Consider the following 6669-nt stretch of genomic DNA (forward strand, 5'->3'; position numbering starts at 1 on the left):
GATTGCCGCGCTGCTTTACATTTTTTTTTTTCTCTCTCCCCTCCCCTCCCCCCCCCCGCAGGTTGACCAGTTGGCCGGTGTGCCCCAGCACGACTGAGGTCTACCAGTTGTCCACTGGAGGGTGTTTCAAAATTTTTTTTTTTTCCTTTATCTGGTACGTATCGAGGTCGACCATTTGTCCTAACATAAGCGGACGGGGGGTTGGGGTCAAACTCTGTGTGCATTTATTCATTTATTTATTTATTTATTTATTTTTAAATTTTTTTTTTTTATTGGTTGTTCACAACATTACAAAGCTCTTGACATATCATATTTCATACATTAGATTGAAGTGGGTTATGAACTCCCAATTTTACCCCAAATGCAGATTGCAGAATCACGTCGGTTATACATCCACAACTCTGTGTGCATTTATGCACGCCTTTTTTTTTTCTTCCTTCCTTCCTTCCTTCCTTCCTTCCTTCCTTCCTTCCTTCCTTCCTTCCTTCCTTCTTGTTTTTTCTTTTCTTTTCTTTTTTTTTTTTTTTTTTTTTGAGAGAGGAGGGGGGGGAGAGAGAGAGAGAGAGAGAGAGAGAGAGAGAGAGAGAGAGAGAGAGAGAGAGAGAGAGAGAATTTTTAATATTTATTTTTTAGTTCTTGGCGGACACAACATCTTTGTATGTGGTGCTGAGGATCGAACCCGGGCCGCACGCATGCCAGGCGAGCGCGCTACCGCTTGAGCCACATCCCCAGCCCCTTTTTTTTTTTTTTTTAATATTTAGTGTTTAGTTTTCGGGGAACCCAACATCTTTATTTTTATTATTATTATTTTTTAAACTTTTTTTTTAATTTTGTTTTGAGACAGAGAGAGAGAGAGAGAGAGAGAGAGAGAGAAGAGAGAGGAGAGAGAATTATTTAATATTTATTTTTCAGTTTTTGGCGGACACAACATGGTTGTATGTTGTATGTGGTGCTGAGGATCGAACCCGGGCGCACGCATGCCAGGCGAGCGCACTACTGCTTGAGCCGCATCCCCAGCCCTAAACTTATTTTTATTTATTTTAGTTTTTATTTGGTGCGATCTAACCCAGCGCCCCATGCTACCAGTTGAGCCACACACCCAGCCCCTAAGTTTTACCCTTCCCCCCCCCCCCCTCTCTCTCTCTCTCTCTCTCTCTCTCTCTCTCTCTCTCTCTCTCTCCCCCTCCCTCCCTCCCTCCCTCCCTCCCTCCCTCCCTCCCTCTCCCCCTCCCCCCCTCCCCCTCCCCCTCCCTCTCCCTCTCCCTCTCCCTTTCTCCTCTTCCTGTTGCTGAAAGCTTGGCCCAATCCAATAAGGATGGCAAGGTCTTGAGACACAGGAAAAAAGGCTTATGGCAGCGCCGGCAAAGCAAAAAACATGGGGACTCTGGTCCCCAAAGGCTGTGACTCTGCACGTCAGCAACAACAGGAGGTTTCGTACAGGAGATTCAAAGGCCACCTTGCACTTCTTCCTGGCCGCGGTTGTGATTCGGCTTCTTACTTTTGAGAAGACTCATTTCTGACATCCTCTGGTCTCCAAAGTCTACATGACATTCTTGACTATGCTGGGCGTGGACTCAAGGACAGATAAGTCTGCCTAAAACAGGGAAGAAAGGTGATATGATTTCCCCTGGATTGAATCCAGAAGTCAACATCCTATCTCGGTCTGTGATAACACCTGTGGTGGTGTTATCCCTTCCCCTTCCCTCTCCTTTCTCTATTTGCTGGTTAAAGCTCGAGGTCTCTGGAGGTTGCCTGAGTTACTCCCAGGACCTCACCTTCTCTTGTGAGTAGCTGAGGGGGCGGTTGCTGGACGCTGTCTCACCATTCTGATCTTTCACTACTCTTACTGTTCTCTTCCAGGACTTTTGGATCGACTTCCTTCTTCCAAGGATGGTGGAATGATGACAAAGGTGATGGTATTGGAGATATGGAACTCTTTTTATTTGGGGGGGGGGTGGGGGGGTTGTTTTTCCTCCTGGATGGCTGTCAAACCTGCGGCAGCACACACATCGGTCCATCTCGAAGTGGAGAATCTCTAAAGGATCTTCAGGGAAAGCGTGGACAAGGAGGATTCAGTCCCGGGAGACTCTTGACAGGAGATGGGAAATCCCCGCCCTCCCCCCCCCCCCCATTTCTTCTGGAAAATACCTAATACCAATAAAGGCAGGACAAAATGCAGCACAGGCTGGATGGCTGGCTGGCTGAGGTTTATATAGCGCCGAGTAGGTCTACAGGTAAAATTGGATCCCAGAGCAACTGTGCAGTGACTCAGGGTCCTTCCCTTTCCCAGCCGTCCGTCCCCTAAGGCTTTCTCAGTTGGCTAATCCTCCACACTTAGGAGTGGTGAAGGTGGGACACACGTTTTAGGCTTGCTTGGCTTCTTCAGTCGGATCTCATCTTGCCACCGGGTCAGAAACACAAGCATATACACGTGGATGTTTCCACCCTGTGGAACTGGGGAGTTCACAGTGAGTGGTCTGCGGTCTCAAAAGGGCAGCCCCGTTGGTTGCAGTCACCGAACGCTAGGTGGCGCAAAGCTACCGTCATTTTGGAAGGCCTGCCTGAGTTCCATTTCCAGTTTCGATATAATCTATCTACATGTATAGACATAGATAGACAGACAGACTTAGATATCGATATCCATATACAGATCACTAAGCTGCAAGCCGCCGCGTCATGTCTTCCTCTCTTCCCTCAGCCTATTGAGTCCCTGGAGAGACAGATGGGCAAGGGCCTCAGTGCCCGCTCTGTTGTTCCCCCGGCGGGGCCCCCCCCCCCCCCCCCCCGCCCCATACAGTAAAGTCCGGGAAGCACTGGGCGGTGGGGGGGACATACCGCTTTCACCCCTGGAACTCTTTTTTTTTTTTGGGGGGGGGGGGGGTTGGTCGTTTTTCCTCCTTTAGCCTTTAAGATGTCCCACCTAGGAGATAGCTTCTGTGCCTCTGCCCGACCCTTGGAATTTGAACTATAATCCACACTTCCCCCATCCCACTAACTCCAATTCCCCAGCAGTAGTTCGCTCCCAAGGCTGTCACCACTAGAGGTCCATGGTAAACACCTTCCCCCACCCCTGAGAGCTATGAGGGAGGGCCTGGATGAGTTTAAGAGAGAAATAAACCAAAACAAAACAGTGATGTTTCCCCATTTCTCTCTGTGTGTGTGTGTGTGTGTGTGTGTGTGTGTGTGTGTGTGTGTGTGTGTGTCTCCAGTGTGTACCTGTCTGCTGCGCACCAAACCCAAGCAGGATGGATTTGGGCCTGGGGGAAGGAGAGGGAGGCCCTTCCTGGGTTTACTTTCTGGGGAAGAAGAGACAAAGGAAAAAAGGTGAGGGTGTTGCCCAGCCATCAAGACCGTTTGTGGACCAATGCCCAAGGCCCTGCCCTGGGTTTCTTCCCCAGGCTAGCATCACAAAAGAAACAAAAGTAGTGAACAAAGAGAGACTCAAACAACCCAAACAGGCAAGGAAATCTCATCGCAAAGTGCCCACCGGGAAAGGGGAAAAAAAAGAAAAAAGGAAAAAAAAAAAGAAAAAAAATCATCAAGATGCCTCCCGTGCTGTGCTGGACAGCGTTAGAGCTCGCCTAGCATATTCGAGGCCCTGGGTTGGATCCTCAGCTCCAGATAAAAAGAAATTAATAACACAAACACATTCTTTCCAACTAGGCCAAATAAATAAATAAAAGAAATCAAGACACTAGAAGAGACCTTGCCCACACAGAGAAAGGGCGGGGTGGGGGGTTGGGGGGAGATCCACATGGAAATCACTCTACCCTTGGCATTCCAATAGCCGAATACATCTCCCCATACTCATGTCAGGGTTTCCTTGGTGGGGATGGAACCAGAAACCAGCCCCTCACGCAGGCTCATCCTGGACCCTGGAACTGGGGACTGAACACAGACACAGTTTACCACTGAGCTAAACCAACATCCCCTTTTTATAAAGATATTTTTATACATTTTTGGTAAATCCATTGATTTATGAGTTGAACCCAGAAGCACTCACTTGACCAGTGACTGAGCCACATCCTCATATTCAATTTATCTATCTATCTATCTATCTATCTATCTATCATCTATCTATCTATCTATCTATCTATTCGTTTGTTTTCTTGCTTGCTTTCTTGCTTGCTTGCTTGCTTGCTTGCTTGCTTGCTTGCTTGCTCGCTCGCTCGCTCGCTCGCTCGCTCGCTCGTTCGTTCTAGTTAAAGCTTGGTCCCCGGGGTTTCAAAAACTGACTTCCAGACCACTCACGTATAAAGGAATCAAGCCTTTATTAAAGCACAACTAGCGGCGACTGACCAGAAGAACATACAGCTGTTCCCCTGACCAGCCTCAAACAATTGCAAGGGTGCTCCTTATAAGCCTGAAACCTGCAAAAGGGACGTTTTGGGGGGAGGGGGCGTCTAGCTAATGCAAACAAGCCAAGTTCCAGAAGCTGGAGAGTGAAGTCAGGCGGAGGGACGCTCAGCCAATCACAATCAGCCTAGCCACTCCAGTGACAGAAGCGTAGCCCCGTTATGGGCTAGTTACAGAAACAACGTCCCATGTCCTTCCTTAAAGGTTTCTATAGCAAAAGGCAAAGAACATCTTGCCCCAGTCATGACCCTTCTACTTGGCCTGGTTGTTTTACAGAATGGAGACGTAAAACAAAACGGAATCCCATTTGCTTTTACTATCACCAATTTTCTTTTGGAGACAGGGGTCTCGCGAGGTTACTTTCGCTATGAGCTTACAATCCTTCTCTGAACCTCCTCCTGATCCCCTTGGGGGGGGGGGGGGACAGACACAATATCTTTACCTTATCGGCTTGTTTGTCCCTTTGTTTTTGGTTCTGTGGTGCTCAGGATCAGGATCGAATCCACCGCTCCACACGTCCCAGGCCAGTGCTCTACTACCGAGCTAAAACCCTAGCCCAAGCTTTGCATTCTAGAATGCATACATTTCCTTCTTCGCTGAAGGAACACAGACACATTTATTGTACAACAAGCCCAGACATCTTCACATCACAGTTGCCTAGAAGTCCTACATACGTTCGTTGACCTTTGACTTTGGAAGCCACGCTCAGAATCTATGACTCTGGCCAGATAACTGCCGCGATGTGGTTTTTGCTCACCAACAGTTGGACCTAGGTGAACAGCTTGGACTCAAGTGGACAAATACTCTTATGCATTCAGGCAACAGTGCCACTCACCTGGTACAGGAGTGTTCTTTCAACAAACGATCACAAAACAAACCCTTACTTATTCAATCAAAACTAACAGATGTGAAAACTGGTCATTAATGGCACAGATCTTTTTATTTATTTTTTATTTTTTTGAGAGAGTGAGAGAGAGAGAGAGAGAGAGAGAGAGAGTTTTTAAATATCTAGTTAGTTAGTTAGTTAGTTAGTTAGTTTTCGGCGGACACAACATCTTTGTTTGTATGTGGTGCTGAGGATCGAACCCGGGCCGCACGCATGCCAGGCCAGCGTGCTACCTACCGCTTGAGCCACATCCCCAGCCCCAAGCACAGATCTTTTTTCTTTTCTTTTCTTTTTTTTTAATCTGAATGTTACACCGAATTCAAGTGGTAGAACTTCCACATGTGTCACTGACTGCGGGATAAGTTTAGAGCTTCGGTACAATACACGTTCTAATAAAAAGGGCACTACTCTCGTGTAGTGTAGGAAACCTATATGTCTTTAAGTGTACCGACTTTTGAATAATAAAAAAATCTCTCACACACAGCATACTACTCTAGTCCCCAGATGTGCACACATCCCCAGTGGCAGAGATGGAGATGTGGGGTGATTCAGGAGAATCACAAGACTAAGCCCAGCCTCAGCAACTTACGGAGCCCTGCGGTAACGAGAGAGAGAGAGAGAGAGAGAGAGAGAGAGAGAGAGAGAGAGAGAGAGAGAGAGAGAGAGAGAGAGGGGGGGGGGGAGGTGTGTAGGTGTTGGGGGGTGTTGCCCAGAGGCAAAGCATCTCAGAAGGAAGAGGGGGAATTTATTATAATAAGAAAACATAAGAACTAAACCTTTACAGCAGCAAAACTCTGATGACTCTGCTGACACTCTGTTGTTTTAACGCATCCGAGGCCTGGCAAGGTTATCAAACAGAAAAAGTGATTTTCTGGATGGAAATTCTAAATATTTGTTAGCCAATGGGCAGATAACCCACCCTGAAAGTCAATGTAGCTTCACCTGTGATGACGGAGGGGGGGGGAAGGGAAAAGAGAAAGGAAAAAGGATATGGGTTTTGACATGAGCCTCAGTGGCTGAGCAGTGAGACTTATACTCAAAGCATATAAAGTGGACCCCTGTTACATTTTCTGACCCCCACCACCACCACCTCCCCCCACCCCTTTTCCTCGATTCGACAGTTGGGAGAAAATTTTTTTAAAAAGACAAAAAAGGACAAACAACAGCAGCAACAACCGCAGCAGAAACAACAACCACCTTACCGAATTTCTGAATTTACATGAGTGAATTACTCTTCTTGATTCTCAGTCACATAGTTGATACTTTTCATGGTTTTTGGTTTGTTTGTTTGTATGTAATTCAAAAAAAAAATCAGAAGAAATTATTGGTATTCATTGCATACAGAGTGACCCATGTTAGCTTATCTCTCAGTTGCAAAGAAGGGGGGGGGCGCAAGGGGGAAGGGGTTGGTGTTGGTGATGGTGGCA

At 47.1% G+C, this 6669-nt stretch overlaps 2 long non-coding RNA genes across 2 annotated transcripts in view; one reads left to right on the top strand and one right to left on the bottom strand.

Annotated features, from left to right (window-relative positions):
• LOC144374275 (uncharacterized) overlaps positions 1-2190 on the top strand; it is an 18027-nt gene extending 15837 nt beyond the window's left edge. The window contains exons 4-5 of the long non-coding RNA XR_013433727.1: positions 62-154; positions 1441-2190. This is a non-coding gene — a long non-coding RNA (uncharacterized LOC144374275). The remainder of the gene's footprint in view (positions 1-61; positions 155-1440) is intronic.
• LOC144374276 (uncharacterized) lies at positions 1499-2789 on the bottom strand. The gene is made up of 3 exons (XR_013433728.1): positions 2149-2789; positions 1776-2044; positions 1499-1594 (listed from the first exon to the last, which is right to left on the bottom strand). It is a non-coding gene; the product is annotated as an uncharacterized LOC144374276 (long non-coding RNA).
• Between the last annotated feature and the right edge of the window lie 3880 nt (positions 2790-6669).

The sequence above is a fragment of the Ictidomys tridecemlineatus genome, unplaced genomic scaffold, assembly GCF_052094955.1.
Source record: "Ictidomys tridecemlineatus isolate mIctTri1 unplaced genomic scaffold, mIctTri1.hap1 Scaffold_633, whole genome shotgun sequence".
In the NCBI taxonomy this organism is placed as follows: Eukaryota; Metazoa; Chordata; class Mammalia; order Rodentia; family Sciuridae; genus Ictidomys; species Ictidomys tridecemlineatus.